Raw genomic sequence first — 23,379 nt, forward strand, 5'->3', positions numbered from 1 at the left:
GAAATCTCCTCCATGTTCTGGAGATTGTGCTGGGAGACACATTAAACCTTCTTGCTGCAGCACGTGTGGATGTGCCATCCTGGAGAAGTTGGACAACCTGTGCAACTTCTGTAGGGTTAAGGAATCGCCTCATACTGCCAGTAGAGATAATTACTCAAGCCAAAACTAGCACGAGTGGAAAACCAGCCAAAAAGATCAAGAGGGATAAACTTGAAATGACCTCCACATGTAAAACCAGTCCTGTTTTGAGGGTTTTCTAATTGTTGCCACTTTAGTGCACCTGTCGTTAAGTACATGAACATCAATACAGCTGAAAGTGACCTCAGCTGCTTAACCAACCAGAAAATTATCAGACAGGTTTAATTGATTTCATGCCAGGCCCAATAAAAAGTGTTCCTTTAATTTTTGTGAGCAGTATATATATATATATATATATATATATATATATATATATATATATATATATATATATATATATATATATATATAGAGAGAGAGAGAGAGAGAGAAATGGTGACATTTGGTGTTTTGATTTTTTAAATTGTGTCAGCATTTTATCACTATGGCTGTGGCCACATTGAGTCGCAACACATAGATGCGCACATCCAAGTGTTGGATTAATTTCTAAAATAAAAAGAAAATCAATTTTTCATTTCCATTTAAAGTAGGAACTTAAGTTAGAAGAAGGACTTTGAACTGTATGCTCATTTTGGCTTTGGCGATTTTGACTGGTGGTCTGCCTTGACAGTTCTTTTTGTTAGACCTTAGCGTATATCTGGCTCACCCCTTTCTGGTCTCTTTCCATCCCCCAATTATTATTATTATTTTTTTAAAATAATTATTTTAAAATCTATCATGAGCACCAACATCTATCCGGGTGTTTATAACAGTTGAATTTTAAGTTTGCAACTGTTTAGGAGAAAGACCACCTTTAATCAGTGCTATAACCAGTAGAAAAGGAAATGCATTATTACCAGCCAATGCTTCAGTTTAATTTACGTTAATGCTGTGCTTATTGCTTGGTTCATTTTAGTTAGAGTATCACTTTAGAACAATGGTCAGCTCTGTTTATTCACAGATTAGAGTCTTTGGTTTGAATCATCAGCCATACCCTATCGTATCTTTATAGAGTGTGCATACTTTCTTTTTATTTTAAATTTTTTTTGTTAGTTCCTGACATCAAAAATCTTTAATCTGTCATTTTAGTGATTTCAGATGTCAAGAAATTCAGTGGCTTCATTTAATTTTGTTCTGATACATTTTTATGAATTTCTTTTAATTCTTTCTCCTTTGATGCTATATTGTTTTTTGTATACATGCCACCATTGTTATTGTGCAGCTGTTAGTCTCCTGCTAGGCTTAACGATTGGAAGTGCAAATTTTGTGGCATCATCTTTGCATTTCTGAATCATCTGAGTATTCATATTACTGCTATAAATTTGCCTTGTGGCATATTATAATAGTTTTTTGCTTTTTTAATCTTGCTTTGTCCTTCTTGACTTAGATTTCTGCTTCGTGCTCTGTCTAAAATACAAATTTTCTTACTGCCATTGATCTTAGCTTGCTTTTCTGAACATTCATTTATGATTGTTCTTCCTATGCTGTCTTTACAATGTCTCCATGGGCTTTTCTCCAGGTGTTAGGTTTTCTCCCATATGTGTTAGACTAATGTGTATGATCGAGTTGTAGGTGTGTATTATCCCTGTTTGGTATTTGTTGGATTGGCTCCGGCACCCACAACCCTGAGCTGAATGAAACATGTTCTCTTTATTTGACTCGAGTTTTGCATTGTCTTTATTGAGTCTGTTAAGACTTTGTTGTGTAAGACCTCGACTGTCTGACCACGTATGTTGCTCTCCAATATGAAGAAAAATTTGCTCATTAAGTTTCTGAGCACTTCAGTCCTGAAGGGTAAAATAATATTGTGGGCTTGACATGAAAAATAGTGCAGACTGAAATGTATGCAGGTTACTCAGTAATTTGTTTTTCTAGGCACCCAATATATTTAAGTTAGAGCCAGGATGGACAGTAGCTTATCCAAAAAAACTACAGGGAAGCTACTGAGACAGGAAACATAAACTGCTATGAACACAAAAGAGAAAATAAAATTTGTTTCACACGTATACTCATTAACATACGGTTATACTAAGAAAACTGGAATCACAAAAGGAAATAATTAAACTTAAGAGTTACTGCAGCTCAAAATGAAAATATGAACACCAGGCTCTAAGAAGTAACAACACAAATCACAAGATGTATTTCTCACCTGAAAAGCAGAAACGATCACCACATAAAAACCACCTTCCTTTCAAAGTAATGATTTTTTGAGAAACTACACCGTGTCCTGATTTAAGGATGTAACTATTTTGGTATGTTGTGGTTAAGGTGAGCAGCTCTTGATAAGCAAACTTTGGATGTTATTCTTGGTATATCAGATTAAAGAATAAGTTGTAATAATACCATATATGCAGTACACATTCCTTCTTGCCATATCTCATTTTTTAAGTTTGGTTCAAGAAAAGTCATCTTCCTTTCATTTTACAAATGAAGATTATATCACGTCTTTGTGATATCTAAAACCATAAAACTCAAAGAAGGATGTTTTCTTTTTCACTTTAGCACAAACATGTTAATGTGGCAGGTTACCCAATGAATTCTAATAGTGTACCTACACATCTAGGCTAAGCAAATATCTCCTGCAATTGAACTTACAAATCCTGCTTATCAAAAATGTGATAATAAATGCTGTCATAGTAAGATTTAATGCTCTGCTGCGCTCTTTACATACCTTAGTTCATTATGCAGATTGCATTGGATAACTCAATGTGCCAGATTCGTTAGTGGATTTCATTACGATGTTCAAGTTTGGCCAGGTAAAAATTGCTTCAGTTTATTAAAGGCATGTCTCTTCTCATAAAGTGATGACAATTACAGCGGCCTGATGTGATTTAACTCTTTACAGTGCATGTTAAATACCAAACTTTACTGGTATAGATATGTGAGTGTGCCAAGTTTGGCAAAGAATATAATAAGTGTACCCACACTGGACTGGGAAAAATTCACATGCAATCATTTACATTTATAATTAAAATTATAGATATGAATAGCTGTCATAATCTGTGCGAATAAGAAGCTGACTGTGAGCTAATAAGCAGCTGTGAGTAGATAGCTAACCAATTTAATTACCTTTTACTTTATGCTGGTGCAGTGGATAGTGCTACTGCTTCATGTATCCAACAACCTGGATTTGAACACTTATATACACTGTGACGGAGAGCCGGATCCCATGCCCGGCCAAGACGCCTGCATATGTTCCGGGGGAGCCATCATGGACAGCTCAATACCTCCCCCGGGAACACTTGGGGGCAGCCTCCCTGGCCGTTGTTCATTTCCCAGTCTCCCATGTGGCTCCATGGGACATGGAGACCTCCACAGCCCGGTTGGGAGATGGGGTGGCCGCTAGGGGGTGCTGCCGAGAGCCAACAACCATGGACGAGTTATCAGCCCCACCCAGAGGTGCAATCAAGACCAGCTGGTCAAGTACCTGGAACACTTCCAGGTGGGCTATAAAATGGGCCAGCCTCCCTTTATTCGAAGCCAGAATCGGGAGGAAGAGGACGAGGTTGCCTGGGAGGAGTGGTGGTGCCAGGAAGGGTTGCTGGAGCTCTGTATTTAAGTGCTTTGGGACTGTGTTGGGCCTGTGGGACACGGGGAAGACGTGCGCCCACGGGTGAAGAGAAATAAAAAGCCTGTTTGTTCTACACGTGCCTCTGAGTAGTCTGTGCCAGGTCGGGCGCTATATAGCACCTTTTACAACTGGCGTAGCCGGCAGGATCCCGGTCCATCCATTTGGGCCGGAACCTGAAATAAAATTTGTGAAAAGACCCGGCATAGCGAAGCGCAACAGCGTGAGGCACGTGCACGACTCACCTGTGCAGAGAGCGCAACCAAGACCGCCAGGGAACTGCTGCAGGCACCGAGTAAATGGGGAAGAAAAAAGCCGGGAGGACACAGAGGCCGCCACACTAGTCCGCCACACGGGTTGCAGCCGGAGGTAGGTGACGGGCCCAAGGTTGATGGGCCGCAGATATGTCTTTCCGCGTGTGATTGGCCGAGGGGCGGAGGACCCGATGCGGGCAGGGGGACGTGTATCCATGGCAAGACGGCGGAGCCAGCTCGGGAGAGAGCGAGGCAGAAGTCGGTGGAAGAAGGACAGAGCTGGAGAGAGGACTGGAGGCGGCCAGAAAGGCATTTGGACTGTGAGGCCTGGACTTTGGGGGATCGGTGCTGAAGGCACTGGGACGTGCACTGAACTTATTTGTAAATATAATCGTTGTAAATAAACGTGTGTTGGGTGCGACAAACGATGTCCGTCTGTCGGGGTCCAGGTCACATTTCACAACACTTACCAGTAATCAGGTTTGTAGTGTATAACTATGTACGTAGCATCAAGTTATTTAGCAGTAAGTTCTGTTAGCAGAAAGTGATGTATGCGTAATGTTACACACGTGTGATTAGAGAACAGTCAGCAGGCCTGACGGAGCCTGAAAGAAAATGAGAGTAATAATACAGGGTATTAATGCCTTTCTCTCTTCCTCAATAAGAAACAAGAAGAAAAACCTGCATCTGGTCTGAAAACGCCATCCAAACAGGACTCCATTACCGCATACAAGCTTGGATGTTTCTTCCAATCTTCCAAAATGACTTCACTGCTGGTCCTCTTCCATTTTCTCTGGTCTCCAAAGAATGACGTCACCTCTGTCCCTTACTTCCCTCATCACCACAATTTCCACCCAATGATGTATAAAAGACCCAATGAAACCTTTTATGTTGTCAACTGTTTATTTTGAACTTTTTCACCGTGGGAGCAGTCGTGATAGAAAACTCGACTCCACCACATTATTATGGGAACGGTTCCCCAACCTCTGTAAACACACAATAGTGTTTGGTGCTCATCCAGAGGTATGTAGTACACATGCATCCAGTATGACCTTAAAGTATCTGGTGCCCACCAGGTTGCATCCCAGAAAAAGAAAAACAAACACACAGTCCCCTAAAGGGTAACATATGTTTCTTCAACTAATATGAATGAATAATTTAATCAAAATAGAGTAGTATCTTTTTCAATTTTACAATGATAATAAAACAAGTTACTTCTGAAAAATTACTCATGGTCAATAATTTCAGGAATGCACACATATTCCTCCTTTTCTATTATATCTGCTACACACACATCTAAACTGACTGGCTGGCTCATGGTAAACTCTGCTGTACCACCAGCCAAGAGTGTGGTAGTATAGGCCACGCTGGCCTCCTCCTCATCCTGTCCTATCCATCGCTTCATCTTTTTCCTCAAGTTTCTTTCAATGGGGCAAATTTGTTATATGGGACAAATCATATCACACCTAGGATTCTTTCAGGCTGCCTCTGTATAAGCCAAAAATTTGGATGTCACACAAAATTTGGGATAGTTGGTCAACCTAGCTGTGATGATAGCAGTTGCCTTTATTTACTTGAATGTTAGTTTTTGATTTTATGAAATGTTATACATTTTTTATAAATTTCATAAAAAGCTTACTGCAAGTTTCTTTTATGTTTTGCAGTCCATTTTTATATAGTTTTAGTGTTAAGAGTTTTGTTATTAGATCTGAATTGTTGGTCTCAGTCAGCTTTATCACAAAGCCTTAAACCTAAACAGACACTCCTATTCATGCTCTAAGTCACTGACTTGTAAAATGCAGACTGTATAGCAAATGAATGATTAAACTGCAAGTCTTCTCTGCATGGAGTTTGCATGTTCTCCTCATGTAGCGTGGGTTTCCTCCAGATTCTCTGGTTTCCTCTCACACTCCATGGTTAGGTACTAAATTGGCCCTATTGTGTGGTTGGTGGTGACTGTGTGTATGTGTTCACCCTGTAATGGACTTGTGCATTGTCCAAGGTTTGTTCCTACCTTGTGCCCTGTGCTAGCACCCCCCGTTCAGGACTAAGTGGGTTAAGAAAATCACTAGAAAATGACTGTTACTGTATGCTTATGATCAAATAAAGGCTAGCACAAAGAATCATTTTCAGATGGATTAGAAGATGAAAAGCACAGTCTTAAACTGATAGAAGTCAACACCAGAAGTACAATAGCACAAAACCAGAATGTTTCAAAAATCAAAGTGAAAATTTAAAGCAAGTAGGTCCTAATACTATCAAAAACATTTTCTCAAGCTAATTTAACTCTTTCAGAGTGGATGTCGACTTTTGTCGAAATTCAGGGGTAGAGGACGGTAATCAACCGTAGAACTCACCATTACGTTTTAGTTTGACTCTCTTTGCTAGAAGGAAAGTTAACTTTGTTGGTTTACCTGCATATGCGTGAGTAGCGAAGAGCAAACAACCTCTAAAATGGCATCGACGTCTGGCGAGAGACCAAAGCAAATGTGCAAAGCAAAATACTCCATGGACGGCCTTCTATGTATTATCGCCGAATAAGACTCTGACTTGACGGACTCCAATTTTGATGCAAGTGATCTGAAGATGGAGATTAAAAATGAAACTGAGGTACCAGCTTCAGCTGATTGGTATCCAGCTGTCTGAGCACGCTTGTGTAGCAGATGTACCTACGGCAGCGTTCGCCTGGGAGGACAGACACTTATGATGACAAGAGGTACAAACCAGATTGTGTCACACTGCCACAAGAAGACAGACCAGGCAGCCAGCCCACCATGCATTCCTACAGGCCATTGTGCTGCCCCTACTTTATATTTGTGAAAGATACTGTTAACCTCCTTAGCGTTAGACCACCATGCTAAAAGCGTTAGCCCCAAGTGTCACTTGGGCAACTGTACAGATGCATCTTACGTAAGCGCTAGAACCGAGAATCACTTGGGCTGTAAAAGTGCTGTCAGTGCTGCCATTCTTTGGAGAAAGTATGTCTGAGTGCAGGTTTTCACGAAATTATGAAATATCTGCACTTTACCATTAATGAAGACTTTGATGAGAATACACATCCAGCACCCAAAAGGAAGAAACCAGGCCATGTAGCAAAATATTGGAGTATTTACATTCTAGGCCATGATGACAGCTTCGATGAAAGTCTCATGGCTTATAAGGGTAGACTGTCATGGATACAGTACATTGTGTCAAAAAGAGCAAGATTTGGCATAAATCTTTACTAGCTTTGTGAATCTAAAACAGGATACATTTGGAATTCAGTTCTGTACACAAGGAAAGGGACAATGTTTAATCTGAAATACAATCAGTGTGGCATTGTTACATCATTGGTGTTGACTCTGATAGATGCTCAGCTGGATCAAGGTTAATATGTAACCATGGACAATATTTTTACTTTGGCAGAGCTATTTGACAAATTGCTGCAAAAAAGACTGCATATGGAACAGTCCGTCCTAACCATCATGGCATGTCTGAAGACTCTGGCAGAGCTAAATTATAGCAAGATGCTTTAGTAACTTGTCAAAAGGATAAAGTGCTTGTGCTGAAATGGATGGACAAGAAAGCTTTTTGTCTTCTTAGCACTGTACATAATGCAGCTATAGTCACTGTACAGGCAAAAGACAACAAGCAGATTACGAAGCCTTGTGCTGTGGTCGACTACAATAGCACGATGGGTGGCGTAAATTGTGTGAATCAAGAATTGACTTTCTATCCCATTATACAGAGGCAACAAAAGAAATACTACAAAAATATATTTTGTCATCTGGTGGAACAGTGAATTTGGAATGCATTCGTCTTATACAAACAAGAAGCTGGCAAAACTGTATCTCATGCAAACTTTACATGCCAGCTTGCAGAACAAATCATTACCGCACATCCACCATCCACACTACTGCTAAAGAGATGCGGTCGACTCAGCATATCACAGATCAATCCAGAGCGTCTTAGTAGACATTTTAATGATTATATAACTCCAACAGAAAAAAAAAAACAGGATCCAACTCGTACCTGTGCAGTGTGCTGTTCAAAAATGGATAAATCTGGAAAGAAAATCTGAAAAGAAACACGCTATCATTGTCACGACTTTGACGTTGGATTGTGTCTTTCATAGTGCTTTAAGATTTACCACACAAAGAACTCATTTTGAGATCATATAATGGTTTGGTATCATTAGTAGTATTATTATTAGTTATTTATATTTTTGTTATTATTGTTCATTTCATATTATTATTTTTATTCATCATTACTATTATTATTTGTATCATTATTATACTATTGAGATTTAATAAAAATGTAATTTTTCATGCCAAAAAAATGCAATGCCTTTTACATGTTTTTTTGGAATAAAATGCAATGCTAAGGAAGCTAATTAAACATTTAGAAACAATTTAAAATGGCCAAAAAAGAACGGAATTTGTTTTTTAATTTCAAAATTCGATATACTTACATATCATGACATTGCAGTTTTGGATGTTTTTATAGACCTTTAGACATCTTCATTTAATTTTTTCAGCGGAGTTGGCATTAAAATATGCAAAATTGGATTAACTCTTAATAGGACATCACTCCATCACAGGCATTCTTGCAATGTAATTCCTTGCTAAGTCATACCAGGAAATTTAGATTAGTTTAGGTTAGATTACATAAACTTTATTAATCTTAAAGGGAAATTCAGATGCATACAACAGCAGAAACATTATAACAAGGACAAATAATAGCCAGTCAATCAATCAAAGAAATATAAATACAAATAAATAAATAAATCTATCTATATTGCTCAGCTACGTAAGAATGGTATTTTGAAATTACCTTAATGAATGCCCTGGAAAAAAGCACTGAAATGCGTTGTAGAAGTGGGAAGAAAAGACTTCCAGAGGCGCTTCTTAGCACACCATCACTGAATAAGCCTGTTGCTATGCATGCTCCAAAAACGCACCTCCTGGAGGGGATGAAGGGTATTTTTCATGATGGCGTCAACTATCCTAGTACACATTACTTTGGGATGTGGGTGGAAACCAAAGTACCTGAAGAAAACCCACATCACTGTGGCTGTAAAGCACCGGTGCTAACCACTGTGCCAGTGGGTCTCTCCTTTGAAAAATGATAAATCACAGGGAAGCATTTTTTCAAATGTACGCATGACTCATGCAAAGCATGGAAAAAAACTGCCATCTGAGCATTGGCATTTCATAAACAGGTACACTACTGTATATTTGCTATGGTGGGACGAGTGACTTAGTTTACAGCAGGTAGTACACATTAATAAAGGGCTGGATCCAGATGGGCTCATTTACAGATTATTTGGTAGTAATCCAAATTCTGCTTTGTAACTCAAAATTAAAAGTTTGGTAAAGTAAATAGTTTTGTTCATTCTTAGGCGTGAACAGTTTGCACCTCTCATTTCATATTAAACTGTTAATCACAGAAGAACATTTTGCATGGAAGTCTGAACATTCCAGTCACTTTGTGAAAAATGAGGATGTGACTTGCTTGGCAGGTGTGAATTTTAGCGTGGCACCGTATTGCTACCATTGGTAGTGTTGCCTGGCAGCACTGAAACCCTGGGTGTACCCATCCCAGCTTGGTGACTGTCTGTGACCAGGACTCTATATGCCCATTCCTTCCTACTTCTTCAGCATTGCTCTCAAAGATGTTGGTCAGTTGTGAGGCTGAAAGTGCCCCATGATGGGCTCTGTAAATAAGCCTAAAATTTGATTATAAATGAATTGATGAGTTCATACATATTTTTGAGCAATTTTAAACAATAGTTTTAGATAAACAACATTTCAAAAGGTAAAATTCTCATGAGTAAATACTCATACCTGTTTTTATAGGTTGGAACGTTTTACTTCTTTCTGCTCTGAAGCCTAATACAAGCTGTTTCCTGCAAAGAATTTACTTAAACTATGTAAAAAGTGCTATATATTTTCAAATATAATCTCATAATTGCCACATGATTGAAGAAAAAACTTAATTATATATTTTAGATATTGTTGTGTATGTTTCATAAATGCTGAAAAACGTAAATATTTCTGTTATGATGAACATTAAAGTTTGTATCCTGAGGGTAAAAACTGCAAAAAAGCAGCAATGGAATCGCCAGTCATGAAAGCAATCTGGTTAAGAAATTAGCTTTTCAGTTCCTGTTTTAAAAGCAATCAAGCATGTCATTTGAAAGAGGAAAAAAGCAATTATGTGATCCAAATGCCACATTCTAATTCCAAATTTAAAGTTTAATAAGACAGTGGGATTGTTACATTCCCAGTGGTGAACAGCCTGTGTCACTCTTTTAGCATTTTGGTGTTAATTACTAAAGAGCATTTAAATTTAAATCTGGACATTTCAGTCACTGTGAAAAAATGAAAAAAAGATGACTGTCTGACTCACTTTAGGGTTTTAATGGTTAACTTTTAGCTTTTTTTTTCCATGGATGGTCAAGGTAGTAACACACCAAACTTGACACATAAAGCAACCATACCCAAAGAAACAGTTTCCAGCACATCCTAAAGAACTCCCAGGCCAGCTAAGTGGTATGAACCCTGAGAGTGTCCAGGGTCTGCCCTGTTTGCTCTCTCACTGGGACATGCCTCTTGTGGGAAGCTTCCAAGCTACATTCTGAAACAACCTCAACTGGCTCCTGAAGAAGCAGCAGTTCTTCTTCATGTTGCTTAGCTTACCTAACTGCCTCTGAAGAGAGCCCAGGAACTTCACACAGGCACATCATTTTGGCCACTTCTGTTACTGTATGGGTGGCATGATGATAGTGATGTTGCCTCACAGTAAGGAGACCAGGGATCGCTTCCTGGGTCCTCCCTGCATGGAGTTTGCATGTTCTCCTCATGTAGCGTGGGTTTCCTCCAGATTCTCTGGTTTCCTCTCACACTCCATGGACAGGTACTAAATTGGCCCTATTGTGTGGTTGGTGGTGACTGTGTGTGAGTGTGTGTATGTGTTCACCCCATAATGGACTTGTGCATTGTCCAGGGTTTGTTCCTACCTTGTGCCCTGTGCTAGCACCCCCCGTTCAGGACTAAGTGGGTTAAGAAAATCACTAGAAAATGACTGTTACTGTATGCTTATGATTAAATAAAGGCTAGCACAAAGAATTATTTTCAGATGGATTAGAAGATGAAAAGCACAGTCTTAAACTGATAGAAGTCAACACCAGAAGGACAATAGCAACAAAACCAGAATAAGTTTCAAAAATCAGAGCGGATGTCGACTTTTGTCGAAATTCAGGTGTAGAGGACGGTAATCAGCCGTAGAACTCACCGTTAAGTTTTAGTTCGACTCTCTTTGCTAGAAGAAAAGTCAGCTTCGTTGGTTTACCTGCATATGTGTGAGTAGCGAAGAGCAAACAACCTCTAAAATGGCATTGACATCTGGAGAGAGACCAGAGCAAATGCGCAAAGCAAAATACTCCGTGGACGGCCTTTTATGTATTATCGCCGAATAAGACTCTGACTTGTTGGACTCCAATTTTGATCCAAGTGATCTGAAGATGGAGATTGAAAATGAAAGTGAGGTACCGGCTTCAGCTGATCGGTCCCCAGCTGTCTGTGGTGTTGACCACACTTGTGTAGCAGATGTACCTACGGCAGTGTTCGCCTGGGAGGACAGACACTTACGATGACAAGAGGTACAAACCAGATTGTGTCACACTGCCACAAGAAGACAGACCAGGCAGCCAGCCCGCCATGCATTCCTACTGGCCATCGAGCTGCCCCTACGCAGCCACCAGAGACCCTGAACAGGCATTGACTGCGGTCACAGCAACAGACATTTTATGTTGATTTACATGTGAAACCTTTGCTTTGTGTGCTTTTCAGAAAAGTGAGTTGCCTACAAAAAATATTCTGCCCTCAAAGACTTAAGCTCACTGACATTAATATACTTCTATATCCTCAAACTTGGACGCTCGGGATAATGCTGAAATAACGTTGATGCGGTGACATGACATGCTGTAGTGCTATGATGACGTGGTACCCACAGGATGTCCATAACTAATCACAACATGGCTATTATTACACAAAAATAGCAGAATTTGTCGGTGAACACAAGAAAATCCTAATATAAAGTGCTGATGCAATGACATTACTAAATCAACTCTTAAAATGAATAACATTGTTTGAACTAAAACTGCAAAATTTGAAAGGAAACAAATTCTGTATTTTGAATACAACTGTGGTGATATGCTTTCTGTTTTAGTTTTTTTTTTCCTACTTCCCTGTATTGTTTTGATCTTTTTTTTCTTGCTCATATTAGCTTTTAGATTGTTTAGTTTTTGGTTTTCTCAATGGTTTTCTCGTTTGACGCTTATGTATATTACTTGGAATATTTTGGCTGTGTTTATGTTTAAAAATTGGACCACATCTTTATGGAGGAATTGTTTACAGCATTGTTAGTTAATTAGCCTGGGAGTGTGTGGCCAGGGACATCATTGCCCTGTACGTGTAAATCAATATTAATTTTATGAGGTTAATGTGAAAATTTATTAAATTAATGAGATTAATGTGTGTTTAGTTAGTTTTCCTGGTTAAGATCTTTTGTACAACAACTACAATTTATGGAATGCTCTACCTAAAAAAGATACATTTTTAAATGCTACTTAACTCACTCATATAGTTTGAAGTGTTGGCTGAGAAAATGTTTTAACTGAAAAAAAATTATTATTATGTACACTTGAATTAAAGACAGGTTTCTTCACCAGTGAATGAGGGGATAAGTAGATCTTCAGTTTAGATGTAAGGCATTATGAAATCTTCCTTCGTTCTTTACATTAAATGCAGAGTTTTCAGGAAGTAACTGTTAATGACTCTTTAGCAAAAACAAATCACTCATTTTGCATGTTTTAACCATACAAATGGACATCAGGGGCCTCATGTATAAGGCCGTGCGTAGAACTCGCACTATAACATGGCGTAAGCACAAAAGCCGAAATGTGCTTACGCACAGAAAAATCCAGATGCAGGAATCTGTGCGTACTCCAACTTCCACGTTCTTCCGCTTCATAAATCCCGATCAGCGTGAAAACTAACGCTCGTGCACGCGCATTATGTAACACCTCAAATCCTCCCAGAATTACGCCTATTTGAATATGCAAATCAATATAAATCGCCCTTAAGCGCAGCCTTCTGTGAAAAGACAATGGGAAAAGCACGAGGGGAAACATAAGAATTTCAGCGAATACCAAGTGGAGGCAAAGGAAAAACATACTATTTGTTCAAATAAGCCGTGGTATAATCAACAAAAGGAAGTTGATCGAGTGGCATAGCGTGTTGGAGAAACATGAAAGCTGACATCCACAAAATGCCGGAAAAGTGCCGGAAATAAAAAAGAAGTCACATATCAAAGTCGCCGTGGAAAGCCGAGTTGTAAGCCCACTGTCTGAGTGTCATATGAAAGCTTATTAGGGTACAGAGAAAAAAGCCACACGGTGGGGAAAAAGCACGAAATGTCCACTTCAATCTCGACATTTCCACTTTAATCACGTAGTTTATTTTGTCATTAAAGTAGAACATCATAAAATTCATCTTAAAATCGTTTAATTAACCAGTTTCTAAAACCAAATCGTAATTAAAGTAGCACGTTAAATGCTTTGTTTTGTATTTGATCTTCTATGTGCCTATGTGTGTGAATCACTACTTGCTTCTTAAATCGGCTCTCTTCTCCAACTGGATACAGAATCCATTACATTCGTGATATTACAGCTCTCTGAATAACTAAAATACTGAGATGTATACGTGATGTCATTTTCATGATGATAGGAGTTAAAGCACGTTATTAAACATGTTTCACTTCGATGAAATAATTTATTGCAGCAGTACTCAGGGGCGGCTCTAAGCTTGTGGTGGCACTGGGCAGAGGAAGAATCGGTGGCTCCTTCGCCCGCCAATGTCATGCACGGTGGATGGCCACATCTGTTGCAGACACTAGCCGCCTCGTGCTCATGACACAAGCATTTAACTTTTGCCGAAAATTTGTCGCTGCGTTTTTAGCTGTGTTGTTATTTTATCTTTCTGTTTTATATTCAATATATATTGGCGTAGCCCCAGTCCTTGCTTTTCTTTCCCCAAGTAACCGATCGCCATACAATCAGCTCTGTAATAGGTGTTAAGCCATCTGTAAGCTTAGCGCCGATTCTTCAAAACGTTTAAAGAACATTGAAATATCTTCGTAGTACATGTTTAATTATTCTATCCTTAACGACACTCCCAGTGAAGAATATAGATTATTTAAATGAAGTTAAAGTTTTATCTGTATAATTTAAAAAACATATTTTGCTGCATTTCACCTTAAAAATGATATCGTCATCATATGTAAATACGCGCTTTATAAAGTGGCTCAGGTTGTGCGATATTATAACTATAGTGCAAGTTTACAGTGAGGTGATTGTACTTATAAGTACAAACAGTTCTACAAGGAGCACTTGATTGGCTGCATTTAAAGTTCTTGGGATTAAACTGTTTTGAACCGCGAGGTCCGTACAGGAAAGGCTTTGAAACGTTTTGCCGTGGCAGAGACAGCGTGTGCTTAATGCGTATACCGATAATTCTCTTTCCGATCAGCTGCTGCTGTGATTCACACTCAGATACAGTGATATAAATACTCCGAGTCGTGCAGTGAGAGCAATATGGAAAAAGATTATCCGCTGTGGCAACTCCTAACAGGAGCAGCTGAAAGAAGAAGAAGAAGGAGAAGTGAGAGTAACAACGCTAAAGCAGTTATGGTATTTGGAATACTATGGCTATTCCCTGGACCATTATATTGTTACGAGTTAATTACAATCAGATGCATTACACTAATAAACAATATGCGGTTAGTTTCGGTGTATTTATAAAGCCGCGTCAGGAAAATAATGAGTAACCACACAGGAACAGTAGCATTGCTTTGACGCTGGATGCCGCCAGTCTGCAAAACCGAGCGGAGAACTTGCTTACGACAAGGCATGAGGTACCGTGGAAAAGTGCGTGGCTTTATGCCAAGTGTAGGTTTTATACATCGCGATTTGAACATGGAATAGTTCTTACGCAACATTTCTGTGCGTACGCACCATTTATACATGAGGCCCCAGGCATTTGGATTCTGTGACATGAGATATGTGAGAATTTTCTTTTGCTTTCTTCCATGGACTTCTTTTTTACATGGTTTGGCACTATTAAGCATTGGTCACAGATTTACTCCTCAAAAACATAAGATTAGAAATTTTTGTTGGCCACCACTACGAACTATATGGGGTAAGTAAATGTTTTCTTAAAAATATTTTTTGTTGTAGCACTTCTTTAAGGTTTTGATTCTTGATTTGATGGCGGTATTAATTTCACTTCACTAATTTCAAATCCTTGCTTATCTTTGGGCTTATGTTCTCCTCCTGCTCCTTTACTTAGAGATATTACTGTCTACTCTGCCTGTTGCAGCATAACAACAAATTCATGCAACATTAATACATGTATTTTGTAAACACATTACTGCTGTCACTAAGCAGGTCCCCTTAACACAGATGAGTATGTGGATGTAGCCTGAGTGATAAATCATAAAGTTCCTGTGACGTCTTAGCTCTTACTCCAACTCACTATTACGTCTCATGATTACCTCCTCCCTAGTAAAAAAACAACAATGTTCTTAAAGATCTCAACTTGGTCTGCAACACATCCCCAACCAGCATAGACCATTGCACTGTTCTCCATGAGATGGCCATAACCTTAAATTTTTAGGTGCTAATTCTCTTGACTGCATTGGACTTGGCTACCAAACATTCACAGTCTGATATGACCAACAGGACAATATAATTTGCAACGAGTGAAGATATAACCCTTAGGGTTAGGGTTAGTTTTTTTTTGCAGGTGAATTAGGGGCATCCCTCAGGACCTTAGCATTTAGGCTTTAGCTGCATCCTCCCTCCCACTTGAGGTAAGTGATTGCACTCTCCACCCTGTAGTTGACTTCTCCCTGGGTTAAGGTTTCACTTTATTAATGGAGGAAAGAATTGGCATGCAATAATGGCCACTATACCCTGTACTTTAGTAGCACCTTTCACAACATTCAACGACATGCAAAGAGTACATGATGCACACCAGCTACTGTGTTCTGTAACAATGGCAGGACATATTGGAACCAGCATCCCTGTGCTGTATTACTAACAATCGGATGAATTCAAGTCCCAATGAATTCAGAATTAACTGATAGTGCATGGGGAATACACTTGTTGTTAGGTTGAGGTTCCTATTAAAATGGTCACTAAACTAATTAGTAAACCCTTGTGAAGAAGGCATACATCTCAAATAAATGTCACCACAGCTGGACAAGGCAAAAGGAGACTGGTAGGATGTTATGGTGAGAATTCAGAATGATGATACAAAAAGAGACCAGAATAAGGGGGGCCATCAAGAATACCATTACCTGGAGCTGCTGTGCTAATAGTTAACCAGTGCAGCGTCCTTTATTTCACAGCCTCACAAAATGGACACAATGGGTTGATTTCGGCTGTTCCTTTTCAATATATCCTAATGAAATAAGAGGATGATTTCATTTCCTTTCTTCCCTGTATTTTATTTATATAATATAAGCCCACAAACACCTTCACTCGTTGGCAAAAGAAACCTTTACCAAGATGATACTGCACCCAGAATTCTTATAAAAAAAAATCCTCGGGAGGCCGACTAGGGAGACATCTTCTCAGCAGACAATTTGAAGTACTGCGAGAGACACTTTAACTTGATCTTCTCAGAAGACAATCTGAAGTCCCGCGAGAGACACTTTAACTCGCTCCCAGCTCTTAAAACAATGACAAGTGACAAACAAAACATGCAGCTCGCAGCAGATGATCCGACCACTTCTCTTTGTATGCGTTCAGCCACTCTAACCCCCGCTGGCATAAAAGGACAGCGGCTGTACAAGCTTTAAAATGATCAACGGAGAGTGCGACAGCAGCTGCCCCCCCTTCACAATGCAAGCAGCATTATACATCCTGCGAGAAAGAGATTTAACCACGCCCGGGGCCGGAAATAAAGGACAAGTATTGTTTTTACAAAGTCATGCAAGACAAGGCTGTGAGCCATCATTTAAAACAAGTCCACGGACATCTAACATAGCAGTTGTTGGAATGCTTTTGGCAGACACGCATCATGTGCTCCCAGCTCTTAAAACGACGACATGTGACAAGCAGAACAGGCAGCTCGCCAGCAGCAGAAAGACAGCAGATGATCCAACTGCGAGAAAGAGATGTAACCACGCCCGGGGCGGAAATAAAGGACAAGTATTGTTTTTACAAAGGTTTTTAAAGTAAAAGTGAAAATAATGCATATGTAACAATTCCCATGAAAATAACAATCTCTTTAAATTGTATATCCGGTAAACCAAACACGGGGTAGGCGAGCGAAGCGAGCAGGGGGCGGAGCTCCCTAGTATATCTACATAACTAACACACTATTTGATCATTAGTAGCAGATGCTGTAAAAAAGAAAATAACTAAATTTAAAGATTTGATATGCCAGTTTGTTTGTTTGTTCAACTGTTTACTTTCTGTAACACTCCAGGATGGTGTGAATGTTGGTAATGGCAGTGATCTGAAGTAACTGTTATCTAAATTGCATTTTTGCATAAATATGCATTTTCCCCATCATAATTTAATGATCAAATAGTCTGCCAAAATTGAACAAAGATTTTTTTTTTTGCAGACACTTGATCACCTCGGTGTTTTTCTTCAGTTACAGAGCTGAGTAAAATACATCTACAAAAACAAGTCTTTGTCAAAAACACGCAAAGGGTGAAACCAGGAGTTCAAAGACAGAAGATGATCCACATCCTTATCACAAGAAAACAAAACCAAAACAAAAAATAAAATTATTTCACTTTTTTTAACAAAAAAATGAAAGAAAAAAAAAAAAACAGACTGAGAGTATTTCTCCCAGATCAGTTAAAGTTAAGTCTTAGTGTTTATACAAATAGCATCCTAGGGCTACCCACTGGATGGGAGTCATTTGTTCAGAATTTCTAGCCATTTGCAAAAACAAATATGAACAATATTATATCCTTGAAACATAAATATATTAATTAATGTAATTGTAGTATTACTATTTTATTATGCATCTGTTTAAAGCATTATTAGATTATTGAAATTGTTTGGTTCTTGTTCTCTCTCAGAAAGAAAACTCAGTGAGTATATAACATGTTTGACTTAATGATAAATTTAGTTTATTTATTATAAGGCTACCCACATGCTCAACTTCTAAAGGATTTCTTCAGTTTGAATTCATTCTCATAATGAGTTCTTTATGTGGAAGAGAAAAAATGTTAAACGTTTTGTGCAGCAAAGAATATGTTTTTGGAAATGTTCATTGCATCTATCTTGACTTTCTCACTGTTATATTTAAGCCAAGGTTCATCCCTTGATGTGTTTCAGATCTTTGTTTTACGTCTTCTTTTTTCCTGTTGGAATCTTTCATTTATGTTAATACTGCAAATTATGTTAGAGATTTAATATTACTTATTAATTTTTTCAGTTTGGGATATTGTTTGGTTTCTTTGTGAATAAGCTGCCTTTGTTATGTGCATTGTGTTTTGTGAGTGGTCCTCCAACAGGTGGGGCCACCTGCTAGTCACTGCTAGGAACTGCCCTCCACTCCATATATTCGGAGGCTCTCCCACAGTTCCTGGTGGTTCTTTTTGAATGTGCTTGGGAGTGGTGAGTTTACGTGTGTGTTTATTTCTTCGAAAGCTTTTACTGGCAAATCCCTCTTTATTAATATTGTTAAATTTAATATTATTATATTCCAGTACACCAGAACTATCAGGTTATGTTTACATTAACTTCTTAATCTTACACTACTGTCTTTTGTGATGGCTGGTCTTTGAGAAGGAACATTAATTTTGGAAAAAAAGGACGGATGCTTATGTTATGCTTACATTTTATATTATAATATTTGTATATCAGTAATTACTGTCTTTACTGTATTAAAAAAGAGTGACAAATTATATGTGTGCTGTATCTTTATTGTAACAAATAAGAAAGAAACATTTCAACTAATCCACCATTTAACAATTTCATATAAATGTTTTTAAGTTTTTAACTGCAGATTGATGGTTGTACTGTCCTGTTTGTAAACAGAATACAGGATATGCAAGTCCATTTTTCATTTTACTGTTAATTAAAAATTAATAATTGCCATTATATGAAAGGCAATAATATTCCATTACATTCTTTGTACATTACATGCCTCTTAAAATGCTCAGTTAACTGCATGCTCCATGTAAATCTGCAGCCTGTAAACATCAATGCTGTATGTAATAATTTAAAGTGTTCCACGTTTTAGCATACATCGCTTGTGATCTAAACCCTTCAAAACTTTGTAAAGGTACAAGATTACAGATCAAAGTATTAAACTCAAATATTATTGAAGCTACCTTTTTACAGGATCTGCTATAGGGTGAAATTATATTTATATTCCAAATTCCCATTATTCCTGCTATTTACCTGTTTCAATTCAAAATAATACACTTTCCTGTAAAACTGTATTTTGCAGTGACCAGGGGCCTCATGTATAAATGGTTTGTACCCACAAATATGTTGCATACGCCCGTTTCCAACTCACATCACGATGTATAAAAACTAAACTTGCCGTAAAGCCACACATGTTTTCACGCCAGCTAAATCCTTAGTGTACGCAAGTTCTCAATTCAGTTTTGCAAACTGCCGGCACCCAGCGTCAAAGCAGTGCTTTTGTTCCAGTGTGGTTTCCCTTTCTTTTTTAGATCCACATCCCTGAGGCGGCTTTATCAAATACACTGAAATTAACTGCATATTGTTTATTAGTTTAAGGCATCTGATTGTAATTATCCTGTAACAATATAATGATCCATGGAATGGCCAAACTATTCCAAATATCATAGCTGCTTTAGCGTTGTTACTATCAGTGCACCACTCAGAGTATTTATTCCACTGTATCTGAGTGTGGAATCACAGCTCTACAACAGCTGATCAGAAAGAGAATTATCGGTATACAGCATCAAGCACACGCTGCCTCAGCCATGCTGTCTATTAAACTGCTCTCATATGGAAAACACTTCAGAGCCTTTCCTTTATGGACCTTGCGGTTCAGAAATAGTTTCATCCCGAGAACTATAAATGCACTCAATCAGTCCATCAAGTGCTCCTGGTAGAGCTGTTTGTACTTATAAGTACAATACCTCACTGTAAACTTGTGATACAGTTATAATATTACACAACCTGAGCCACTTTATAAAGTGTGTGTTTACATATGATGACGATATCATTTTTAAGATGAAATGCAGCAAAATATGTTTATTACATTATACAGATAAAATGTTGACATCATTTAAATAGTCTATATTATTAATAATTAAACATGTGAGGAAACAGTGGACAGTGGTAGCAACGAGCTGGAGCCCAGTTCAGGGATTGTTCCTGCCTCGTTCTCTGTATGCTTGCTGGGGCTGTTGCAACCCTGGATGGATAGATGGATAGAATAATTAAACATGTACTACTAAGATATTTCAATGTTCCTTAAAAGTTTTGAAGAATCGGTGTTCTCAGCTTACAGATGGCTTTACATCTGTTACACAACTGATTGTGTGGCGATTGGGTGTTTGGAGAAAGAAAAGGAAGGACAGGAATTGGGGGTTATTATTGTACATTTAAAAGAGGCAGTACTGCTGCAATAAATTATTTAATTGAAGGTTGTGCACGGTGCAGTAAGCATCTTGTGTGAGGCAGGAACAATCCCTGGACAGGGCGCCAGCTCGTCACTATCACTGCGCCACTGTGTTCCCATGTTTAATTACGTGCTTTATTTCCTATCATCATGAAAATGATATCAAGTATACATCTCAGTGTTTTAATTTTTCAGAGAGCTATAATATCACAAATTTAATGGATTCTGTGTCCAGTTGGAGGAAGAGAAAGCCCATTTAAGAAGCACATAGTGATTCACGCACATAGAGCACATAGAAGAACACATACAAAACAAAGCATTTAACGTGCTACTTTAGTTACGATGTGATTTGAGAAACTAGTAAACTAAACGATTTTAAGATGAAGTTTATGATGCTCTACTTTAATGACAAAATAAACTACGTTATTAAAGGAAATTTCGAGCTTAAATTTGACATTTCGAGCTTTTTTTCCCACTGTGTGCCTATTTTTTTCCTGTCCTCTGTGCCTTAATAAGCTTCCATATGACACTTAGACGGTGGGCTGCGACTCACCTTTTCATGGCGACTTTGATATCTGACAACTTCCTTTTATTTTGGGCACTGTGCGACTTTGTGAACTTGAACTTTTGAGTTTCTCCGACACTCTTTGTCACTCGATCAACTTCCTTTTGTTGTTTATACCACGATTTAAACCAACAAATAGTACATTTATCCTTGCCTCTACTTGGTATTTGCTGAACTTCTTCTATTTCCCTCAGTGCTTTTTTTTTCACAGAACGGTGAGCTCAAGGGCTATTTATATTGAATTGCATATTCAAAGAGATGTAATTCTGGGAGGAGTTGGGGAGTGGCAGCAGGAGCATGCACATGCATTACTTTTCATGCTGACGAGGGATTTATGTAGCGGAAGAACATGGAAGTTGGTGTACACACAGATTTATGCATCTGGATTTTTTTGTGCATACGCACATTTCTGCTTTTGTCTGTACACCATGTTTTAGTGTGAATTCTATGCACGAGGCTCCAGATCACTAGGAAAGCAGAAATCTTCCAGAGAAAGGAGCTCCAGGGAATTATTAATATTGGCTCTTTACAAAAAGAAACATACTTAAAAATAACAAATATTGCACACAGAAAAGTTTTCAATTAGTTACATGAAACTTTTAAAACATTTGATTAATGGACAGCACTTTAACCAAATCCAATTGTCATAGGAAATTTCCCAGGTGAAGCTGGGTAACACAGCTAGTTGGTTCATGTGAGGGTATGAAAGTTCTATGTATTGTACTGGGACAGCACTCAGGCATACAAAATCCCCTTTTACAAGAGGCTTAGGTATCACTTAAAGAAGTAATAATAAAGATCCAAAGGCAATGTGAGTCTCCAAGTTCACTTTCTGGATTCACATTTGGAATGTTTCTCTAAATGTATTGGAGAGGTTGGTAAAGAGCAGGGTGAAAGATTTCTTCAGAATATAAAGGGCATGAACCAAAGGAACCAGGGACATTGGGGTGTCAGTATGATGGCAGACAACTGATGGATGACTCATAGTGACACACCAGGATTTATGTACAAATGATGGGCTACCAAACAAAGCTGCAGCTCAAAATGAACTAAGAAGTTACAAAAACTACAGATGTTACTGTATATGTAAAGGAATGCAAATGTATTTATTTTATTTTTGATTCACCTACACTGTCTGTAGGAGGCACATAAAATGGACGAGCAGCCTGGCCAGGTGTCCAGAAGATCACTTACCCTGATGGGAGGCCCCGAATAAATGCACAAGTGTCCCGACCAGACAATGACTTTATACCTTCCTTGGCCAAGGCAGAAGAGGACAGAGAAGGACTGTCCCTGGGGGATATTTATTCCAGCAGCATCTCTTCGTATCGATGCCCATTCAGGAACCAGCAGGGAATGCTGGGAGTTGTAATCCGGCAGCACAGCCTTGCTGGGTTCCATGAGTGCTGCAAGGGGGACTGCACTAAAGTCAAATGAGAAGCAGATAAGACCTGGAGGAAAGAATAGAATATCAATTACCAGGAGAATTTAAAGAGTAAGATAACAAATTGGGTTGCTAACAAGTCACATGACGTTACACTTACAAGGAGTAAGCTGTATGTGAAGTACAATTTCTAATAGTTAGAAATTTTGGAAGATAGAAAGATATTTTTAAAAATAGTATTCCATGAAGAATGAGGGGAGTATGGGGGTCAAAATTCCAAATCAAATGCAAGTACAACTCCGTAGTCTGGGAAGCAGAGGATTTAATGCAGAGCAATGAAATCACACCTATGAGACAAGCAAGAATCCATTGGTATGGCAAACGTTTCTATAGGGTAAGCATAAAATATTAAATTAAATTGAGGTCCAATGATTTATTAAAAAAACATTCAATGTTGCACTTTCTGATTCAAAAAGAATTAAATTTATATGTAATGAATCCACAAGAACTTACCATAGCTCCTTATATAAAAATAAGTTGCCTCAATGTAATGGCAATTAATATATGCACAATGCACTACGGCAATAAGGAAACATCCATAAGTGTGATGACTATATTAAAAATGAATGCACATAACATTAAAAATGGATTGAGTTTTGTGCTAATCATTTCCTTGCATAAGTAAGTCAGTCAGTTGAACGTTAGCAACCTTATGTGTACATACAGTATATGAGTGAACATAAGGTTGTTTATGTGAAACAGGAGTAGACAAAACCACACACTAATACGCTCAACATTTTACACTTGGCTTAATTGTT

This window comes from Polypterus senegalus, chromosome 17 (genome assembly GCF_016835505.1).
Source record: "Polypterus senegalus isolate Bchr_013 chromosome 17, ASM1683550v1, whole genome shotgun sequence".
Classification (NCBI taxonomy): Eukaryota; Metazoa; Chordata; class Cladistia; order Polypteriformes; family Polypteridae; genus Polypterus; species Polypterus senegalus.